This window comes from Dermochelys coriacea, chromosome 5 (assembly GCF_009764565.3).
Source record: "Dermochelys coriacea isolate rDerCor1 chromosome 5, rDerCor1.pri.v4, whole genome shotgun sequence".
Classification (NCBI taxonomy): domain Eukaryota; kingdom Metazoa; phylum Chordata; order Testudines; family Dermochelyidae; genus Dermochelys; species Dermochelys coriacea.
Genome location: NC_050072.1, coordinates 105,474,228 through 105,493,320, shown reverse-complemented (window position 1 = coordinate 105,493,320; position 19,093 = coordinate 105,474,228). Strand labels below are relative to the sequence as shown.

The window sequence follows — 19,093 nt, the reverse complement described above, 5'->3', positions numbered from 1 at the left end:
CCAGAATACAAAGTGTACAGTGTTCACTTTACTTTATTATTTTTAAGTATATATATTTGCTCTGTAAAAAAGATAAAACAAAGAAATAGTATTTTTCAATTCACCTCTTACAAATACTGTAGTGCAATGGTTCAGGGGGGCCGCGGAGCCAGAGGGCTGAAACCCGGTGCCTCGAGCCCCAGCGCTGAAGCCAGGAGCGATGCAGGGCTGAAGCCAGCGGGCACCCCCTCCCTGAAGCCGGGAGTGGCGTGGGGCTGAAGCCGGCAAACCTCCTCCCACCCCACCAAGCCAGGAGCAACGGGGGACTGAAGCTAGGAGCCCCAGCCTCCCCCACTCCCGACCCGAAGCTGAAAGCTGCACCGGGAGCCTCCCCCCCAACCTGTACACAGTCCCTACCTTCCCACTGCCTGTACCCTGAGCTACTTCCCTGCCTACACACAGCCCCAGTTAACCCCCTGCACCCTGGGCTACTCCCCTCACTTCACACAGCTCTTAGCTATCCCCTCCCTGCATCCTGAGCTACCCCTCTGCCTGCACACAGCCCCTATCTATCCCCTGCCTGCACCCTGAGCTACCCCTGTACCAGCACACAGCCCCTAGCTACCTCCTCCCTACACCCTGAGTGATTTTCAAACTTCTTACCCGAGTCCCCACTTTGAATTATATTTTTGGTTGTGTTCCCCCACAACCCAGACATGCTGGGTGGCCTCCTGAGTGAGTTGGGGGGGTGCTCCCTCCCTGGACCCCGCTGTGTGGAGCTGGCTCGAGCCCCACCAGCCCTTGCCGCCGCCGGCCCCCCCCGGCCACGAATAGAAGTAAAACTATGCCTGTGCCCAGAGGTCCCCCCCACTAGGCCCTGGCATTTTTATAGTATGTTGAGGGGGGCCTCAGCAAGAAAAAGGTTGAGAGCCTCTGCTGTAGTGCAAAGTTTTTTTTATCATGAAAGTGCAACTTACAAATGTAGAATTTTTTTTAAAACATAATTGCACTCAAAAACAAAACAATGTAAAACTGTTGAGCCTATAAGTCCATTCAGTCCAACTTCTTATTCAGCCAGTCGCTAAGACAAACAAGTTCGTTTACATTTACAGGAGATAATCCTGCTCTCTTCTTATTTACAATGTCACCTGAAAGTGAGAAGAGGCATTCACATGGCAATGTTGTAGCCATGTTGCAAGGTATTTACATTCCAAATATGCTAAACATTTGTATGCTTGGGCTTGTAGACTGCCCCTTTTTACAGTGCAAATATTTGTAAACAAAAATAATATAAAGTGAGCACTCTACAGTGTGCGTCTTTGTTGCAATTGAAATAAATATCTTTGAAAATGTAGAAAAACTTGCACTGTTAAATAATAATAAATATCAAATTATAAACATTTGTGGAATTAAAACTGCAATTAATTTTTTTAATCTCATGATTAATTGCAATTATTTTTAATTGTTTGACAGCCCTCTTAAAAATATGATTATATTATATTTATTAGACATTAACATGACAGTCTTTCTGGCAATCCTCCTATATGTTTTATTCTTACAAATGAAATACCACTAAATGACAGATTCAGTATATCAAGCTGGTCGAGTACAACAGTATCTTTCAGTCACATTAGTCTTCTAACTCTAAGTGCTACATGGGAAACTGACAGGTCACAAGGTTCTATCTTCTTTTCCCTGTTTCCAGCTGCTAAACTACATCAAAAGACAAATAAAATACTTCCCTACTGCTAAAATTTGTATGTAAGAAATAGCTGTATTTAGCATATGGATGTCACATGACCATAAATGATCTTCATAAATGAGCTGGAGGATGGTGTGGATTGCACCCTCAGCAAGTTTGCAGATTCATAGATACTAAGGTCAGAAGGGACCATTCTGATCATCTAGTCCGACCTCCTGCACAGTGCAGGCCACAGAATCGCACCCACCCACTCCTATGAAAAACCTCACCTATGTCTGCGCTATTGAAGTCCTTAAATCATGGTTTAAAGACTTCAAGGAGCAGAGAAGCCTCCCTCAAGTCACCCATGCCCCATGCTACAGAGGAAGGCGAAAAACCTCCAGGGCCTCTCCAATCTGCCCTGGAGGAAAATTCCTTCCCGACCCCAAATATGGCAATCAGCTAAACCCTGAGCATATGGGCAAGATTCACCAGCCACATACTACAGAAAATTCTTTCCTGGGTAACTCAGATCCCATCCATCTAATATCCCATCTCAGGGGATTAGGCCTATTTACCCTGAATATTTAAAGATCAATTACTTACCAAAATCCCATTATCCCATCATACCATCTCCTCCATAAACTTATCAAGTAGAATCTTAAAACCAGATAGATCTTTTGCCCCCACTGCTTCCGTTGGAAGGCTATTCCAAAACTTCACTCCTCTGATGGTTAGAAACCTTTGTCTGATTTCAAGTCTAAACTTCCTGGTGGCCAGTTTATACCCATTTGTTCTTGTGTCCACATTGGTGCTGAGCTGAAATAATTCCTCTCCCTCTCCTGAATTTATCCCTCTGATATATTTATAGAGAGCAATCATATCTCCCCTCAACCTTCTTTTAGTTAGGATAAACAAGCCAAGCTCCTTAAGTCTCCTTTCATAAGACAAGTTTTCCATTCCTCGGATCATCCTTGTAGCCCTTCTCTGTACCTGCTCCAGTTTGAATTCATCCTTTTTAAACATGGGAGACCAGAACTGCACACAGTATTCTAGGTGAGGTCTCACCAGTGCCTTGTATAACGGTACTAAAACCTCCTTGTCCCTACTGGAAATGCCTCTCCTGATGCATCCCAAAACTGCATTAGCTTTTTTCACAGCCATATCACATTGGCAGCTCATAGTCATCCTATGATCAACCAATACTCCAAGGTCTTTCTCCTCTTCTGTTACTTCTAATTGATGTGCCCCCAATTTATAACTAAAATTCTTGTTATTAATCCCTAAATGCATAACCTTACACTTCTCACTATTAAATTTCATCCTATTACTATTACTCCAGTTTACAAGGTCATCCAGATCCTCCTGTATAATATCCCGATCCTTCTCTGAATTGGCAATACCTCCCAGCTTTGTATCATCTGCAAACTTTATTAGCACACTCCCACTTTTTGTACCAAGGTCAGTAATAAAAAGGATTGGTCCCAAAACCGATCCCTGAGGAACTCCACTGGTAACCTCCCTCCAATCTGACAGTTTGCCTTTCAGTAGGACTCGTTGCAGTCTCCCCTTTAACGAATTTCTTATCCACCTTTTGATGTTCATATTGATCCCCATCTTCTCCAATTTAACTAATAATTCCCCATGTGGCACGGTATCAAATGCCTTACAGAAATCTAGGTAAATTAGATCCACTCATTTCCTTTATCTAAAAAATCTGTTACTTTTTCAAAAAAGGAGATTAGGTTGGTTTGGCACGATCTACCTTTTGTAAAACCACTAAACACTAAACTGGGAGGAGAGGTAGATACGCTGGAGGGTAGGGATAGGATACAGGGGGCCCTAGACAAATCAGAGGATTGGGCCAAAAGAAATCTGATGAGGTTCAACAAGGACAAGTACAGAGTCCTGCACTTAGGACGGAAGAATCCCATGCACTGCTAAAGACTAGGGACCAATGGCTAGGCAGCAGTTCTGCAGAAGAGGACCTAGGGGTTACAGTGGATGAGAAGCTGGATATGAGTCAACAGTGTGCCCTTGTTGCCAAGAAGGCCAATGGCATTTTGGGATGTATAAGTAGGGGCATTGCCAGCAGATCGAGGGACTTGATCGTTCCCCTCTATTCGACATTGGTGAGGCCTCATCTGGAGTACTGTGTCCAGTTTTGGGCCCCACACTACAAGAAGGATGTGGAAAAATTGGAAAGAGTCCAGCGGAGTGCAACAAAAACTATTAGGGGGCTGGAACACATGATTTATGAGGAGAGGCTGAGGGGACTGGGATTGTTTAGTCTGCGGAAGAGAAGAAATGAGGGGGGAATTGATAGCTGCTTTCAACTACCTGAAAGTGGATTCCAAAAAGGATGGATCTAGACTGTTCTCAGTGGTAGCAGATGACAGAACAAGGAGTAATGGTCTCAAGTTGCAGTGGGGGAGGTTTAGGTTGGATATTAGGAAAAACTTTTTCACTAGGAGGGTGGTAAAACACTGGAATGTGTTATCTAGGGAGGTGGTAGAATCTCCTTCCTTAGAAGTTTTTAAGGTCAGGCTTCACAAAACCCTGGCTGGCATGATTTAGTTGGGGATTGGTCCTGCTTTGAGCAGGGGGTTGGACTAGATGACCTCCTGAAGTCCCTTCCAACCCTGATATTCTATGATTCATGTGCGGAGATGGCCATAAGAAACTTGCTATGAAGATGTAGCTAACACTATATGAAAGAACATGGGTGTTCAAAAGTATATTACCATCAACAGTACATTTTTCAGAAATGTTGTTTCCTTGTTGTGACCACACTGTACATCTCTGATGCACTTCATACTTATGGCACTTGATCTTTTTTGACAAGGCCAACAATTATGTGAACTTTCCCCCCCCCACACACAGTATTTCCAAAATTAGGCCTTATTTATTTATTAGACAACCTGGAGATATTGTGAGTTTCCCATACCTTCAAAAAATCTAGTACATCAGCTGACTGATGTAATAAAGTACCAGGGTAAAAATAAAACTGAAAGCTTTCCTGCAAAATTAATATAACCCCCCCCCCCCCGGGTTCCTCCTTAATGACATGACTTTCCTCTCCACAAAGTGCCTTTACTCCATTACTACTAATTAAAAAGAGCCAACTTTATAATATATTTCTCCCAAAAGGCATGATAAATTCCAATGTGTTGGGTTTTAGGATTTTCTAAAGGTCCTAATATACTTTCTTCACAGCTAGACAGTAACCAAGAGAAAAGATTTTCCACAAACAGATGCTATAATGCAAATCTACCATCAAACTCAAATAGATTAGGCATAAGGAAATCCATGCGAGTCTGTGGAAGGTGGGAAAAAAGAGAATGGCATTATCTCCGCCCAAGGCCTCTGTGGTTGGTACTACAGAAGACCCTGTGGACCCTGTCATGGTTACAGGGCTAGGTAAATTCTAACCCTTCTCTGGTCTCTTTGAACACACCCCGAGGTAAAAGACCTTGTGGCTTTATGTTTTCTGGAATGGAATCATACCATCTTCCCACTCTTAGAAGGAGTCCTAGGCTACATTACCCACTGTGCTTACCCAGCAGATCCAACTGGGTTCAGCATCTGCAGTACTTTCCTTAGGGACCTGTTATCCATGGTAAGTACAGTGACCAGACAGCCTTTTTAAGCCAAAGTATTGTTTATTCTTAACAGTAGGAACAAGGCATAACAAAAAAAAAAAAAAAAGGTTCTTAACACAATTAAAGGTGGTCGGCAAACTATGGCCCGCGGGACCGTCCTGCCCAGCCCTTGAGCCCCCAGACAGTGAGGCTAGCCCCTGGCCCCTCCCCTTCTGTCCCCCACAGCCTCAGCTTGCCGTGCAGGCAGCACTCTGGCCCATCAGTCCTGCCAGACAACGTGGTGGCGGGGCTGGCTCTAGCTGTGCAGCGGGGCTGCAAGCTCCTGCTGCTCTAAGCAGCATGGTAAGGGGACGGGATAAGGGGCAGGAAGACCCAGGGGGCAGTCAGGGGACGGAGAGCAGGGGGTGGTTGGATGGGGTGGAGGTTCTGTGGGGGGAGAAGCGGTCGGGGACGGGGGGCAGGGGTGTGGATAGGGGTCAGGGCAGTCAGGGGACAGGGAGCAGGGGGGATTGGATAGGGGTTGGGGTCCCAGAAGGGGGTAGTCAAGAGACAAGGAGCAGGGAGGATTGGATGGGCTGGGAGGTTCTGAGGGGGGCAGTCAGGGGGTAGGAAGTGGAAGTGGGAGGGGCAGATAGGGGGCAGGGGCCAGGCTGTTTGGGGAGGTACAGCATTCCCTACCTGGCCCTCCATTCATTCAGTTTCGCAACCCTGATGTGGCCCTCAGGGCAAAAAGTTTCCCCACCCCTGGTCTACACACATGTCCATCATACCTAAAGGTTACCAGCACCCTGGAAGCTTAGGAAGAGCCAGCTTCTGCAGGCACCAAGCAGGTGTGTTTTTGCATAAATCTGTACTCTGTGAACAGCTCCCAAACAACTTCCTCACTTCTGGACAGAGAGAGTCCTTTTAACTGTTTATGGTTCTTTCTATCTCTTGGTTGCCAGCATTACCAAAACAAGCCGCGTAACTTGGCTGGAGCCTGAAAAGTAGACCCTTCATAGTCAAAAGTTCAAGCATTGTCTCTTAACCCTCCTGGAAGGTTTGTCGAGGGATGTCTTCTTATCTTGAGTCATTATTTTTGTCTTCCTGCTTGCTTTTTCCAATAGCCTACTATTAAACTAAACTGACATTCATACAGTAACATCCCTTACAACAATCAGACAAACACACAGAACATATAGGATTCAGAACTTACTATGAGCAGCTCTAAACCCATAACAGTTCAAAAAGAATTCTTTTGGGGAAGTTCTGTGCCTGTGTTATACAGCAGGTCAGACTAGATGGTCACAATGGTCCCCTCTAGCCTTGGAGTTTATGAATCTATTAATATTACTGGGATGAAAATTTGAGAGGTGTAGAATTTCCCTCTAGAAAAGGAGGACTTGTGGCACCTTAGAGACTAACAAATTTATTTGAGCATAAGCTTTCGTGAGCTACAGCTCACTTCATCGGATGCAAAAGGTCATCTTCTTCTCCCCTTACACACATGATTTGATAAGGAGCTATAAGAATGGCTGCTTGTCAGCCATGTGGAAAAAAGTACCTATAAAAAGGCAGAGGTCTAGATCCAGTGATCAGTGAACCCCAGATTGGAGAATTCTTGTTGTTTGTCTTTAATTTATGCTGAAAAAGTTTTGCTCTTGCTGATTACTGTTGTCTTATTTCTGCTAAGTCACTTACATATGGTTCTCCCAGAGACTGGCTTTTTCACCAGGGCACTGCCCTGAGCATTGCCAATGGAAAGACACTCCATACACATGTACACTTTGTCTTTTATATCTCCCTGTAGCTAGTAGGTACCTGATACATTTTTTAAGTGCTGGCAAACATCCTACTCCCTACACATCATTAAGGAAAAAGTTGCCTCCTAGCCCATTGTGAATGGATTTTTCAAGCCCTACCAAAAGGGAAAAACAAAATAAATATTAATTCCACACAAAAAAACTATATTAAAAAGCACTCTTAACATTGCAGAATGAACCATTCAAAAGTTAGGAAAGGCCAGAATCCAGGTAGCACACACAACCTTAATTCTGCCTTTTTGTAAGTATGCATTATGATACAGTCTTTCCTTACATTATCACATGATGTTTTTTTCCCTGCATGGACATTTACTTCACTCACCACACAGGATGGGCAATGCGCAGTGAATGAGGCCGCTGCTCAATATTTATTTTTATCCTCTTCATTCAAAAGGGGACGCATCTTATTTACTGCACACCATCTAAACCTTTCATTGAATAAGGATTTTTTCAAGAATGTCTTCATGAGCTTTTCTATAACACTCACCACCACATTATACATAAGAGTGCCTCAGGAACATTCATGAATTTATCTTCAAAATACTTCTTTAGAGAGAATTAATACCACATTTTACAAGTAAGGAGCCAAGGCACAGGGAGATTAAAGCCAAAACTTGTAAGTGACCACCTATTTTGGGTACCTCACTGTGACACCTTGTACACCCACACATCTCACAAGGAATACTTTGGACACAATATATCATAACCATATAAAAGTGGGGTATCGTTTGAAAACTGAAATCTGCTAAATATTATTATCCGATGAAGTGAGCTGTAACTCATGAAAGCTTATGCTCAAATAAAGTTGTTAGCCTCTAAGGTGCCACAAGTACTCCTTTTCTTTTTGCGAAAACAGACTAACATGGCTGCTACTCTGAAACCTAAAATTATCCTGATGAAATGTGTAACATCACTGCACATAAAATTGTGATATCTTGTTATAAGTTTGTTATTGAAATATATTGTAATTCTGGGTAACGCCCTTGGACCATTTTCTCAAAGACAAAGGCACAATAGCACGCCAGCTAAGTGCTAAACGTCCATTACCTGCTTAATCGAAGATTCACCAGCAGAGGAGTTGTAAACAAGAAATTTACAATTCATCTCAAGGACAGTTGGCAGTTCACGTACACCATGGAACTGCCTGATCCCATGACCCATCAAAGACTTTTCTAGTACAAACGGTCAGTATAAAAAGGAGAGGCAGTGACCGCCTTATCACCTCTCTTCCCTCTTTTCTACATGGCAGCAAGATTGCTTGAAAGACACCACTGAATTGGGGGAATGGTCCTGGCGTGGAGGTTTTTCCCACCGGTACAAACTGTTGCAAGTTTTGTAGAGAAACCTTTTTGTTTTTAAACTTATTAGTCTTAGTAAAGTTTAGGAATTAGCTTGCATGTTTACCTTTTTATTTCTTTTGTAACCACCTTTGACTTTTATTCCTTATCACTTGTAAATCACTTAAAATCTCTCTCTCGTGTAAATAAACTTGTTTTTACTGTTTTATCTAAATCAGTGTCTTTGATTCAAGTGTTTGGAAAATCTATACTCAGATCAACAGGGCTGGTACATATTCTTTACATTTGTTGGAATGACAGACTAATTCATGATCTTGTATGGTCCAGGGGGCAACTGAACAATACAAGATGCAAATTTCTGGGGGGCAAGGTTGGGACTGAGGGATGGGCGGATATTGCCTTGTATCTATTCATGGATGGCTGGGCATAGCATTCATATATTCATCTGGGAGTGACTTTACATGCTGGTGGTTGTGAGTGAGCAGAGCCTGGAGAGGTTTGCTGATCACTAGCAAAGCAGTGTAAAAGGGATCCTAGGCTGGAGAGCTAAAGGGACACAGCAGTTCAAGCTGCATCTTGGGGAATGTCACACTCAGTAACTGAATGCTGAACTTAATTCTTGATTTTTTCAGAGGTGATCATCTCACAGGTCCCACTAATTTCAACTGGAATTGAGAGAGTGTTGAGAACTTCAAACAAAAAAAATCAATCCCTGGAGTCTCAAATAGGGCACCCAACAAAAGAGAATCACATAATTCTATGATCATATCCAAAAGTTTTCATTCATCATGTAGGAAATGTAAGCAGAGACAGGGATAAAACCCAGTTATCACAGATCCCAGGCCAGCATCTTGATCACAAAACTCTTCTTTCTCTTCCTTCAGTCCCTGCCTCACTCACTGTGCATCCCATGCACTGAACAAAGCAGTGGGAAAACAATTATACATGATCACAGTTAAAGTTAAAGACTGTGTCATAATACATATGCATAAAGGAGCAGAATTAGGGTTGCATGGTATAGCTTAATTCTGATATTTCCTAAATTTTGAGACCGTCATTTTACACCCTAATATGCTTTTAGCATAGCTTTTAAATGGACTTTTTGAAAGAAAAATGGAGAAAATAGTTCTATCATATGCAAGTCTTTGCTAAACAACAGTTAGAAGGTTAGATAGCAGAATTCCTGTCTCTGGGAAAGGAGTGATTAAAGCAGAGGATTGAAAATTAGGAATCCTGGGTTAATTATACTTTGCAATTACATACTGCTAATTCTCAGTGGGTCTCAAAGCATTTTGTATGCAAGAAGGGCACCATTTTACAGCCCAGCCATGCACACAGATTTGGCATACTCTTGCTGAAAGGTAATGTACTTTAGAGAAGGAGACATTCCCAGCTTCTGCAAACAGAGGCTAGGGATACCATCCCTGTCCATCCTGGCTTATCGACATTGATAGATCTATCCTCCATGAACTTACCTAGTTCTTTTTTGAACCCTGTTATAGCCTTCGCCTTCACAATATCTTCTGGCAAGGAGTTCCACAGGTTGACTGTCCATTGAATGAAAAAAATACTTCCTTTTGTTTGTTTTAAATCTGCTGCCCATTCATTTCATTTGGTGATCCCTAGTTCTTATGTAATGAGAAGGAGTAAACAACACTTCCTTATTTACTTTTTCTACACCAGTCATGATTTTATAGACCTCTATCATATCCTCCCTTAGTCATCTTTTCCAAGCTGAAAAGTCCCAGTCTTACTAATCTCTCCTCATACAGAAGCCATCCCATACCCCTAATCATTTATTTTGCCTTTTTCTGAAACTTTTCCAATTCCAATATATCTTTTGTGAGATGGGGCGACCATATCTGCACGCAGTATTCAAGATGGGAGCATACCATCGATTTATAGAGCCAATATGATATTTTATGTCTTATTATCTATCCCTTTCTTAATGATTCCCAACATTGTTTGCTTTTTTGACTGCCGTTGCACACTGAGTGGATGTTTTCAGAGAACTATGCACAATGACACCAAGATTTCTTTCTTGAGTGGTAATAGCTAATTTAGACCCCATCATTTTATATGTATAGTTGGGATTATGTTTTCCAATGTGCATTATTTTGCATTTATCAACAGTGAATTTCATTTGCAGTCTTCCTGGGACTTAACTATCTTGAGTAGTTTTGTATCATCTGCAAATTTTGCCACCTCACTGTTCACCCCTTTTTCTAGATCATTTATGAATGTGTTGAATAGGACTGGTCCCAGTACAAGCCCTGGGGGGACACCACTATTTACCTCTCTCCATTCTGAAAACTGACAATTTATTCCTACCCTTTGTTTCCTATCTTTTAACCAGTTACCAATACATAAGAGGACCTTCCCTCTTATCCCATGACAGCTTACTTTGCAGAAGAGCCTTTGGTGAGGGACCTTGTCAAAGGCTTTCTGAAAATCTAAGTGCACTATATCCACTGGATGCCCCTTGTCCACTTGCTTGTTAATCCCCTCAAAGAATTCTAGTAGATGCATGAGGCATGATTTCCCTTTACTAAAACCATGTTGACTCTTCCCCAACAAATTTTGTTCATCTATGTGTCCGACAATTTTGTTCTTTACTATCGTTTCAACCAGTTTGCCCGGTACTGAATTTGGGCTTACTGGCCTGTAATTGCCAGGATCACCTCTGGAGCTAGGGTTGCCAAATTTCCAGGATTGGCCTGGAGTCTCCAGGAATTAAAGATTAATCTTTAATTAAACATTATGTCATGTGATTAAGTCTCCAGGAATATGTCCAACCAAAATTGGCAATCCTATCTGGAGCCTTTTTTAAAAATTGGCATCACATTAGCTATCCTCCAGTCATTTGGTACAGAAGCTGATTTAAATGATGGGTTACAGACAACAGTTAGAAGCTCTGCAATTTCACATTTGAGTTCCTTCAGAACTCTTGGGTGAATACCATCTGGTCCTGGTGACTTATTACTGTTTAGTTTATCAATTTGTTCCAAAACTTCCTCTAATGACACCTCAATCTGGGACAGTTTCTCAGATTTGTCACCTAAAAAAAAAAAAAATAGTTTGGGAATCTCCCTCACATCCTTAACCGTGAAGACCGACACAAAGAATTCATTTAGTTTCACTGCAACAGCCTTATTGTCCTTGAGTGCTCCTTTAGCATCTCAATTGTCCAGTGGCACCACTGGTTGTTTAGCAGGCTTCCTGTTTCCGATGTACTTTAAAAAAAAAATTGCCATTATTTTGAGTCTTTGGGTAGCTGTTCTTCAAATTCTTTTTTTGGCCTTCTTAATTATATTTTTACACTTCATTCTCTTCTTTTTTTAAAAAAAGTTGGTTTTGGATTTGCGATTGTAGTGTTCTGCCACTGTTTGAGAACCAGAAAGTGAAACTGATGAGAACTATAGATAGAAGTAAATTTACTTTCACTTTCTCCTTTTTGCATTATGCAGTTGTTTTAACCTGAACAAAACACATTCAAAATTCAAACTCATATTTTAACTTCTTAAATTACTGACAGGAAAATTTGCTTTAAATATTATTTTAACCTGAGAATGTTTCTTTATTTTTACCCAAAAGTTAGTCTCAAGTCCTGCAAAAAACTTATCCATGCCTTATCTTTAAGTACATGAGAAGTTCCTTTGAAGTCATTGGAGCTACTCATGTATTTAAGCATTTAAGTATGCAGCATCAGGTCTTTATTTAGCATTTATAGGTTTCAGAGTAGCAGCCATGTTAGTCTGTATTCGCAAAAAGAAAAGGAGTACTTGTGGCACCTTAGAGACTAACAAATTTATTTGAGCATAAGCTTCCGTGAGCTACAGCTAAATTTGTTAGTCTCTAAGGTGCCACAAGTACTCCTTCTCTTTTAGCATTTATAATTACACATCTTTTAACCAATTAAATATCAATATCAATATCCCCATATTGACTGGGTACATGTCATGTCTGGATGAAATGCAGAGACAAAATTTCTCAATACTTTATATGACTGCTTCTTGGAGCAGCTGGTACAGGAACCCACAAGGGGAGAGACAATTCTCAATTTAGTACTGAATGGAGTGCAGGATCTGGTCCAAGAGGTAACTATAACAGGACCGCTTGGAAATAGTGACCATTTAACATTCCTGTGGTAGGAAGAACACCTCAACAGCCCGACATTGTGGCATTTAATTTCAGAAAAGGGAACTATGCAAAAAACGAGGAGGTTAGTAAAACAGAAATTAAAAGGTACAGTGATAAGAGTGAAATCCCAGCAAGCTGTATGGACGCTTTTCAAAGACACCATAATAGAAGCTCAACTTAAATGTATACCCCAAATTCAAAAACACAGTAAAAGAAGTAAAAAAGAGCCACTGTGGCTTAACAACCATGTAAAAGAAGCAGTAAGAGATAAAAAGGCATATTTTAAAAAGTGGAAGTCAAATCCTAGTGAGGTAAATAGAAAGGAGCATAAACACTGCCACAGTAAATGTAAAAATGTAATAAGAAAAGCCAAAAAGGAGTTTGAAGAACAGCTACCCAAAAACTCAAAAGGTAGTAACAAAATGTTTTTTTAAGCACATCCTAAGCAGGAAGCTGGCTAAACAACCGGGGGAGATAGGGGGGGTTCCCTGGACAATTGAGATACAAAAGAAGCACATAAGACGATAAAGTCATCACAGAGAAACTAAATGAATTCTTCGCTTCAGTCTTCACACCTGAGGATGTTAGGGAGATTCCCAACCTGAGCCATATTTTGTAGGTGACAGTTCTGAGGAATTGTCACAGACTGAACTGTCACTAGAGGAGCTTTTGGAATTAACTGAGAAACTTAGCAGTAACAAGTCACTGGGACCAGATGGCACACACCCAAAACTTCTGAAAGAACTCAAATGTGAAATTGTGAAACTATTAACTATGGTTTGTAACCCATCCTTTAAATCAGCTTCCATACCCAATGACTGGAAGATAGCTAATGTAACGCCAATATTTAGGAAGGGCTCAAAAGGTGATCCTGGCAATTACAGACCAGTAAGTCTAACGTAAGTACTGGGCAGATTAGTTGAAACAATAGTAAAGAATAAAATTGTCAGACACATAGAAGAACATAAAATTGTTGTGCAAAGGTCAACATAGTTTCTGTAAAGGGAGATCATGTCTTACTAATCTATTAGAGTTCTTTGAGGGGGTCAAAAAACACGTGGACAAGGGGGATCCAGTAGACATAGTGTACTTAGATTTCCAGAAAGCCTTTGAAAAGGTCCCTCACCAAAGGCTCTTATGTAAATTAAGTTGTCATGGGATAAGAGGGAAGATCCTTTCATGGATTGAGAACTGGTTAAAAGACACGGAACGAAGGGCAGGAATAAATGGTACATTTTCAGAATGGAAAGCGGTAACTGGTGATGTTCCCCAGGGGTCAGTCCTAGGACCAATCCTATTCTACCTATTCATAAATGATCTGGAGAAAGGGGTAAACAGCAAGGTGACAAAGTTTGCAGATGATATTAAACTGCTCAAGATAGTTAAGACCAAAGCAGACTGTGAAGAACTTCAAAAAGATCTCACAAAACTAAGTGATTGGGCAACAAAATGGAAAATGAAATTTAATGTGGATAAATGTAAAGTAATGCACACTGGAAAAAATAGCCCCAACTATACATACAATATGGTGGGGGCTAATTTAGCTACAACTAATCAGGAAAAAGATCTTGGAGTCATCATGGATAGTTCTCTGAAGACGTCCACGCAGTGTGCAGCGGCAGTCAAAAAAGCAAACAGGATGTCAGGAATCATTAAAAAAGGGATAGAGAATAAGATGGAGAATATCTTACTGCCCTTACATAAATCCACAGTACGCCCACATCTTGAATACTGCATATAGATGTGATCTCCTCATCTCAAAAAAAAGATATACTGGCATTAGAAAAGGTTCAGAGAAAGGCAACTAAAATAATTAGGGGTTTGGAATGGGTCCTATATGAGGAGAGATTAAAGAGGCTGGGACTTTTCAGCTTGGAAAAGAGGAGATTTAGGGGGGATATGATAGAGGTATATAAAATCATGAGTGGTGTGGAGAAAGTGAATAAAGAAAGTTATTTACTTGTTCCCATAATATAAGAACTAGGGGCCACAAATGAAATTAATGGCAGCAGGTTTAAAACAAAGAAAAGGAAGTTCTTCTTCACTCTGCGCACAGTCAAGCTGTGGAACTCCTTGTCTGAGGAGGTTGTGAAGGCTAAGACTATATCAGGGTTTAAAAGAACTGGATAAATTCACAGAGGTTAAGTCCACTAATGGCTATTAGCCAGGATGGGTAACAAATAGTGTCCCTAGCCTCTGTATGTCAGAGGGTGGAGATGGATGGCAGGAGAGAGATCACTAGATCATTACCTGTTAGGTTCACTCCCTCTGGGGCACCTGGCATTGGCCACTGTCGGTAGACAGGATACTGGGCTGGATGGACCTTTGGTCTGACCCAGTACGGCCGTTCTTATGTTCTAAATGCAATACATCTAAGAAACCTACAGAGCTCCATAACAATTTGCTGCTCCAAAAAAGCAGCATAGTTTTATAGTGCACTTTAGACCCATCAGTATGAAACTGCTTATAAAATCCCTTTATTGCATGTCTGAAATATGCAAGAATAATTAATTAAGTTCTTGTTCTAGAATATCCAGTATTTAAGCTTGCTAATTTCTGATTCTACGGAAGGGAAGGGGGAGGCATTTTTTTAAAATGCAACAGCATACTAAAGAGTTATTTTCTGTCAGTTGTTTACTGTTTTGTTGTAGACATGAAACGAACATAAAAATACCAAAAAGCAACAAGTTCCTCACTGTTATACTATTTACATTTTTGTTTTCGAAAATATGTTATGGTCGTCCCAAGAACAATTCTTATTCACTATCATCATTGAAATGATCTTCAAAGATTTTAATCAAATAGTAAGAAAATAATAAAAAAATGTTAACTACTCTAAAGTTCTATATATACACACACACCTCAGCCAAAACCAAAAATCATTTTCAAACATCATTTTTATTTAAACTACATTTAAAAACAGTTCACCACCTCATGTATCTAAAACCAAGCTATGTTCACCATCAGATACAGAAAATATAGTCAAATCCCAATAGAAGACAACTTGAATTAATTCATTAAAGAAACATGAAACAGTACAATTAAGCAGCTGCTCCAGTTGAAAGAGGACACATTTTAAACAATCTAAAATAATAATTAGCATTTGCCTGCATAATTTACTGATTTGAATGTATAACTGTGGTATTTGTATATTTATGTTTAATACAGTATTTTGTCATTAAGGGTCTGAATTTTAAACAAGTCAGACCCTTAATGAAAAAATACTGTATTAAACAGAGACGCAAGCAAAAAACTAATTCACTACACTTCATTTTCTTCTTTTAATATTTACACTGCAATCTACGATTAGAAGGCCAAATCTTAGAATTTCATATTTTAGCATCTTTTCATACTGGCTAAATGTTTCCCCATTAAGTGCAATGTATGCTAAATCTGACCCGATTATGGCTTAATCATGACCATTCTTTATTATTAAACTAAAATCATTTCCTGGGAGACATCCCAAAAAAGCAAATCCCGGTTATGTAGCATAGGTTTTATTACCAGGGATTGGCCACAGTTCAGTCACCAGTGGCCAGCACCTGGCATAGCTATCCCAGCACAAATTCAAGTGGAGACAAGGGTAGCCATGAATAACACCGGTTCAGTTTACCCCAATTTCAAGCAAAGGAAAGTAAACTTTGCAAATCACACTTTTGTCTACATTTGGGAGTTGTGTTTTTGCAGTAAAACAGTTTACTGGTTACCAAAGTATAGACACTGACAGAGAAACAATTTTACAAATATGTACATCATCATACTCAATATCTTAGTAAAAAATGCAGCCAAGAAAAATTGCACTGTGCCATTTTGTTTCTCTCTTTTTTTTTTTAAATCAAGCCACTACACTATCACTACCACCCCTTTGCTTTGCATAAAATATATCAGCTTACAAATTATAGTTATGTCAGCTACCTGATAGCAGCAATAATGGAAGAAACTAATTTTTAAAAGTAGGGACAGAAATTACACTTTTAAAAACTACTTATTTAAGAACATCGAAGGTGGATCCTTCAGTCTCTGAAATGATATAAACATTCAAAATCAATCAACAGGAAGAATTTTTTCTTTATATAAAGAAATAAGATCAGTTCTCTTCATTAAAATGCATTACAAACTAGCAGAAATGTTCAAAGTAAAAAATGTTAATTTTAACCAGACCTTGAAGTCAATGATGCTTTTACTGATTTAGGATCAAACCCCACTCATTTCACTCATGTGAGTAATCCAAATGAACCTAAAAGGATTATTTGAACAAGAGAGGAGAGGAAGATTTTACCTTTATTTTCTGACTTTCAAGTAGATTGATAATGTAGAATTTAAAGTCCCAATCCTGCAATTTGCTCTGCATAGGTGAATGCATGTACCCACACAGAGCCAGTTGTAGGACTGGAGCCTAAAATGATAATTAATTCAGAATATGGTAATCATTTTCTTCCTAGTTTTTGCAGTTATTACAAAAAAATCCTTTGGTACATTCTGTTGAAAGTTTGCTTATGATTTTTTTTGACAATGATAAACAGGAACCCTATCTCTGAACTACAATCTCTGGTCAACCACTTAGCTTAGTACTATCACATAGGTGTCACTGTGGTCTTGTATTGTTTAACTTTCACTGAAATATCAACAAGAAGAAATGTATATATTGTACTATTGCACCTATAGTTTACAGAAACTGCAAGAACAGAAAAATGTACCATTTGAAAAAAAAAAATCCCAAGAATATGATAGAGAGAATAGGACAGTCAGAAAACTGTATTCAAATCCATACATGAAAAATCTGTGAAATTACATGGCTTTTTAAAAAGTGTCACAATTCAAGTCAAAACAGCACCTCCTTAATCTAATACTATTCACTGTTAAATTAATTGATTATTTTTATCAGACACCTGCTAGTTTCATTTACCAAGCCTGATTTTAAAAATTATCTTTTTCTATACAAAATATTGCTATTTCACAAAGCAAAGCAATAGAATCCACAATACATCCCAGAATAGAGGATCCAAAACACTTCCTGAAGGTTCCAGTCCTGTAAGGGATTCAGTATGGCCCAGTGGATAGAGTAACCAATTAGCACTCAGAGAGCCAGATTCTATTCCTGGCTCAGACACTGGCCTGCAGGGTGACCTTGGGCAAGTCATTTCAACTCTCTGTGTCTCAGTTTCCCCCATCTGTAAAATGGGAATTTTACTTCCTTTGTAAAGCACTTCGATATCTACGAATGAAAACCACTCTATAAAAGGTAAGGATTAATATTATTTGGACAGACATCTGTGTCCACATGTAGCACCACCGACTTCAGTAGGGGACCAACCCATGCTGAACTCATTGTAGAATTGGGGCCAAAGTGATACACCTGCTGTGTTCATTTCACTACTTTTTTTAAATGGAATCTTTCCCAACGGTAGGTTATCCAGGTCTACACACATGCCCATATCCAACTCGGAAGTGCAATCACACAAGAAGTCACACATGCAGTCTGATTTGTTTTTCACATTAATGTTATGAAAACACTTGTTTTAAAATACAATGGCATGTTTGTGAATACAAAATCCAAACAACTCAACGTGCGACACAGGAACTGCATTTGCCCCTCGCTTCCTTCCATTTATCTGCCGAACTAGCAGATGCACCCAGCCCAGCTGCAGCGTGCACAAGGGCAGCAGCCACAGTGACAGCTGGGGCAAGCGGGCTGGTTTCCTGTGTGATCCCCCCCCCCCACGTCCTGTTCGGCACGTGCAGCACCCTACCACCTGTCGGTTTGGGGTGCAGACAGTGAACATGGCATAGAGAGCCGGGACCCACACGCACCCCCCGGCCCGTCTCTCCGCGGGGCCAGGGCTGCTCACAGGAAGCCACCACCGGCCCCTCCCCACACACACAAGCTGTGCCCTGGTCCCCGGGGACTCATCCCTGCTTCACCAAACACAGCCCTGGTCACACATACTCCCGGCCCCTCCCGCGAGCAGGTGGCAGCGGCATCCCCACCTAAGTGCTGCGTGCACCGGCCTCCCCTCCCCAGGCAACCCCGCTGCTCCCTGCGCCACCGCGCTCCCGCAGCGGGCTCCAGCCCCTGCCTGCTCCCCTCAGGGGCCTCCCCTGCGGGCTCCCCCCCCCCAGCCGGACCCCCGGGCCCGGCCTCAGCCTCGGCCCCCAGCGGGGGTCTGTGCGCTCCGGCCCGGCCCCACGGACTGTACCTGGACGGGGAAGTTAACGGCCCGGCAGGGTCAGGGGAGCGGCCGCCCTCCCCCTCACTCGCTCGCTAGCTCCCTGCTTTGCTTTGCTTTCCGGGCTTCTTCCGTGCGCGGATGACAGCTGTTTTCTGCGCATGCGCAGACCCTCCTGTAGGGACGGCGAGAACGGAGGCGAGCCGGGAGCGTCACGTGACACGGGAAGCCCGCCCGCGAGTCCTCTTCACCGTATTTCCGGGAAGAGCACTGCGCATGTGTAAGAAAATGTTTCTGACGGGAGGGGGTGAGGAGTGACATAAAGGGACCCTGGACAATAACTGAAACTGCCCGTGGGACCACCTAGAGAAGGTCACGTGAGGCCGGATCTGCTGCTGGGCAATGAGCGGGAGAAGCGGCTAGC

General features: G+C 41.4%; 1 protein-coding gene across 15 annotated transcripts in view; it reads right to left on the bottom strand.

The window, feature by feature from the left end:
• KDM4C (lysine demethylase 4C) overlaps positions 1 to 18,878 on the bottom strand; it is a 461,886-nt gene extending 443,008 nt beyond the window's left edge. For 7 of the 15 annotated variants that reach the window (XM_043514911.1, XM_043514910.1, XM_038401813.2 and 4 more), the window contains exon 1: positions 18,700 to 18,848. The gene's annotated coding sequence lies outside the window, so the exon portion shown is untranslated. Of the gene's footprint in view, positions 1 to 18,699 lie in introns of all 15 variants that reach the window. The other 8 variants (XR_006281538.1, XR_006281539.1, XM_038401809.2 and 5 more) reach the window with 7 other exon arrangements.
• Positions 18,879 to 19,093: the final 215 nt, after the last annotated feature.